The 4,219-nt window shown below is 35.7% G+C and overlaps 1 pseudogene across 1 annotated transcript; it reads right to left on the bottom strand.

Annotated features, from left to right (window-relative positions):
* Nucleotides 1-225: 225 nt before the first annotated feature.
* On the bottom strand, nucleotides 226-2,048 carry LOC145011973 (isoleucine N-monooxygenase 1-like; annotated as a pseudogene). Its single transcript, XR_013664343.1, has 2 exons — nucleotides 1,218-2,048; nucleotides 226-1,059 (listed from the first exon to the last, which is right to left on the bottom strand). The product of XR_013664343.1 is annotated as an isoleucine N-monooxygenase 1-like (transcript).
* Between the last annotated feature and the right edge of the window lie 2,171 nt (nucleotides 2,049-4,219).

Below are 4,219 nucleotides of genomic sequence, written 5' to 3'. Positions count from 1 at the left end.
CTTATTTATGTTTCCTTGTTATAAAATATGCATGTACAACTTCACGTTTACAATTATGTACGTTAATACCAAACTTTTAGGTTATTTATGTTCCTTTTAACTTTTTTTCAGTTTAAAAAAACAAGTACAACTTGACGTTTACAATGATAAATAAGTCCTAAATAAAAAGAATGAATTTAAAATTTTGATCGAAAACGTAAACTACTATTACTAAATAAAATATCATTTGAAATACTGAACAATAAAATAATTACAGAACTTCTCAATGTATTGTAGTGTAGATCACAATAAGCAAGCATTCCTTCCATGCATGATGCAAACGTTATGTTTGAAAGTTCGAGTATCATGATGGGGTAAACCTATTGAGGTGTATCCGTAGTTGTATCTATATACACACATATATTCCCAAACCAATTTATATTATGTTCAGCCTTTAAGGTAGAGATGCTGAGGTAGCCGTGGTTTCGCAATTACAACAAGTGGCTTAGCCAAGGCAAGGTCATCATGATTTTCAACAAGATTAACACCCGACTCATTTTGTGGCACTTCCCAGGTGAACCCTTGAACCATTCTAGCCAACATCATTGTGGTGATCGTTGAACCAAACACCACTCCTGGACAGCCACGTCTCCCGGTGCTAAACGAAAGCAACCTCAGCTCATTATCTGAACGAACAACTTGCTTTCTTTCTGCATCAAGATGTCGATCTGGATCAAAGCGCATTGGATCTGTCCATACATTTGGATTCCAACCAAGCCCAGGACGACTAAGCAAAACATGACTACCCTTGGGTATGAAGTAACCAGCAACTGTAGTATTCCTCATCGAAACATGGGGAAAATTGAATGGTGCGAAAGGATGCAGCCTGAAGGCCTCCTTGATGCATGCTTTTATGTAATTAAGTTGAGGAAGGTCTCGCTCTTCGACCAAACGGTTGTGACCTACCTCATGATCCAGCTCTGCAACGGCTCTTTTTAGGATAGAAGGTTCATTGATCATCTCTGCCATCGTCCATTCTACTGCATTGGAGGGATTATCAATCGCAGCTAGCATTAATTCCTGAAATTAGGCAAGCCACCAAGAAAACACCAAAAGTCAATAATCCGACAAAGAGATTAATTAACCACTGTTATGAAGAGAGTAACCTCTCCAACATTTGTTACGATTTTGGAAACAAATCTTTATGAAAGTCACTAAGAACTGCATGTGAGTCTTACTAAAATCTGGGCTTTGATCTCTTGATTCGGTAAGCTTAGGGCTTTCATGGTTGATAAGAACATCAAGGACGTCCCCTTTTACCTTTCGCACTCCATCTTTCCACAGTTGAATCCGTTCATCAATCAAACCATCTTGGTATTTACGAACTCTTTGAATGGCCGTTCTGATAATCTTTTGATGGCCCTCAAAATCAATCTTCCCCCTCAACCATGGGAAAAAATCGATGACGGAAAATGCATAAAGATACTTAAGGATGGTGAAGACAGACGAGACATGTTCTGTTTCTTCTTCACCTGGACCCCCATCTTCCATCCCACCGGCAAAGAATCTTGTCCCAAAAATCATCATCCGTATCAAATTTCCAAAATAAAGATGGGTTGTGTTTCGAATATTTACTAACCCACCCTCATGAAGGGGTATCATTTTTTTGGATTTGATTGTGAATGTAGCTAAGCAAGTGATTGGCTTCCTCGTCTCGTTTGGGTTGGAGCCATTTGAGTATATGTGGGTCGAGGACATCATGGATAAGGATTGTTCTCATCTTCTTCCATTGGTCCCCAGGAGGGGACAGAATCTTTGTTTGATACCCGTCACTTACCAGAAAAGTTGATAAGGTTTCAGGCCTGGAAGAAAACACTACCTCTTGTTTTCTCAGGAACTCGCATGCTAGGTTTGGACAGGAGACTGCAATCACATGGGTCGACGGTCCTAGCTGGATGCAAAATATTGGGGTATTAAACTGGTCCATGAGTTTGTGGATCCATCGGAAAGTTGGCCGATTTAGAAGCATTTGAACGGTGCAACCAATGAATGGTAAAGGAGTCGGCCCAGGTGGTAATCCAGGCTGGTTGCTTGTAGTTTTGCTGGTAAGATACTTGCGGAAGAAGATGAAGATAATGATTAATATAATTGAGATACTGATCACCGGAATAGCGGTTGATGACCACCAAGAAAGTTGCATTGGTAGGAAGTTATATAGGAATTGGGATGCACAGTTTGGTGATCGATGGTTATAATCTACTCTTGGGTGCAAGTTTTAGGTGATTTATAGTCCAAATAGTTCACCAATTTTGATCAACATTCAAGAATAATAAAAGGGAAAATGACTTAAAAGCCCAACGAAGTTTTGAAACCATTCAAAAAACCTCAATCATGTTTTATCTGTTCAAGAAAACCCAACGAACTTAACCTTTTGTCTAAAGAGTCCAACAAAGTTTCAAACCGTTCAGAAAATTCTAATTTTGTTTTGTTTAATTTCGTTGGATTTTTTTTGAACAGTCAAAATATGATTGGAGTTTTTTAAACGCTTTGGAAACTTCGTTGTTCTAACAAGTCATTTTTTCGATACGGTAATAAATCACGTCATCTGTTTATCTTATCTGACTTTCGAGAAAGTGTAACTTAGTTGGGCTTTTTAGATAAAATGTTAAGTTTGTTGAGTATTTTTGAACAGACAAAACAATAAAAAAACGATTTAGGCTTTTTAGATAAAAATACCATAATAAACAATAAACAACTGAAGTGGGATCTTATCTTTTACATAAAATTTGATGACCCTACAAACGTATGGTGAAACAAATTACACATTCTTTTTTGAAGACTAAAAAATATTTTGTTCCATGGTCGTGCATGTTTGTAACGATGTTTGTCCAAACCTTGTGTTATTTATAATATTAATAGGGACGTCAATATCGAGTTGGTTATAATATTGGTCAAAACTCTCATTTCTTTTTAAATAGGGTGGTATGATATTGTATTTATATAAATTGAACTTTTAGTAATAGCCATTCATTGAGAACGTTGTTGTTATTGGAACATGCAACACCAAATAGTACATGCAAAATTTATTAATATTGTAAGGCTATAGCTTCAAGCATAAGTGTCGGGTGCTCGGTCACGGTACTCATAGAAAGAAATATCATGGTTGCATAATTTTTTAAAAGTTACACTTATAGAAAAAAAATCAATTTTTTCGGTCACAAAATTCATCACTTAAAGGGTTTCATCAAAAGAGTTACACTAAACTTACACTTATTTGGACTTTGTGATGAATTTCTTACAAATTCGTTACAGATTTCCGACAGGTTTGTAATGGATTTTGACGAATTTACACTATGTTTTGCACTTAACTGTAAATTTTGAGATGATGTATGTGGCACCCCGACCATATGGGTGGTTGTGATTACGTCTCTTGTATGGACCTCATCATACCGTTGGAAATTTCCTCTTTACCCAATTGTATATATTCAATGCTACATCACATTCCATACTTCTATGTGAAATTATTTCCAGTGTCGTGTATAAACGCGTGTTAGGTGCAGACTCATAATTCCATGGTCTAAAATTGAGAGATATGTTAATTTGTTTGTGAAAAAATTGGAAGATTTTAATATTATTTATATATTTCATTAAAATTAAAAATCAAATAAATTGGTGTTAGGGGCATGAGGGTAGGTTTGTAGCCTTTCGATAGGTCGAAGGAATTTTGTGTTGTACACCTTGAAAGTTACTTAAAATCTTCGCTATCAACACAAATATGGTGGTGTTCCCAGCGGTATCTCCTTTCCCTTAGTCTTCCTTAGTTGATACGATTCATCCATATGCATATTTTTGTAGTATTTTATGTGATATTCTCTATTTTCCTGAATTGAAAAAATATTTTATTTACGCTTTCTAAATACCATATTATATTTATTTGTGAAAAATCCTAGTATAATAAAATATTTTGTAAATACTGTTTCATTTTATTAAAATATCTTGAGTAAGATGTTTCAAAATACAAAACTCTAAGGATGTCATAATCAATACAATACATAAACTACAACATAAAGACCGAATGATCCTGAACATTATTGCATGTCGTCTTCTTAATTACTCAGTATCCTATTCAAGTCTCCAACAGTCTTAACACCGCTACCTGTGTGATAGCCGTCAAATTTTGGTCAAGTCAAAGTCAAATAAAGTCAACAAATCAAACCGGTCAACTCAACTAACCCCTGTG

The sequence above is a fragment of the Lactuca saligna genome, chromosome 8 (assembly GCF_052625555.1).
Source record: "Lactuca saligna cultivar CGN05327 chromosome 8, ASM5262555v1, whole genome shotgun sequence".
NCBI classification, from domain to species: domain Eukaryota; kingdom Viridiplantae; phylum Streptophyta; class Magnoliopsida; order Asterales; family Asteraceae; genus Lactuca; species Lactuca saligna.
Note: the sequence above shows the minus strand (reverse complement) of the source record. Positions and strands in the feature narration are given on the sequence as shown.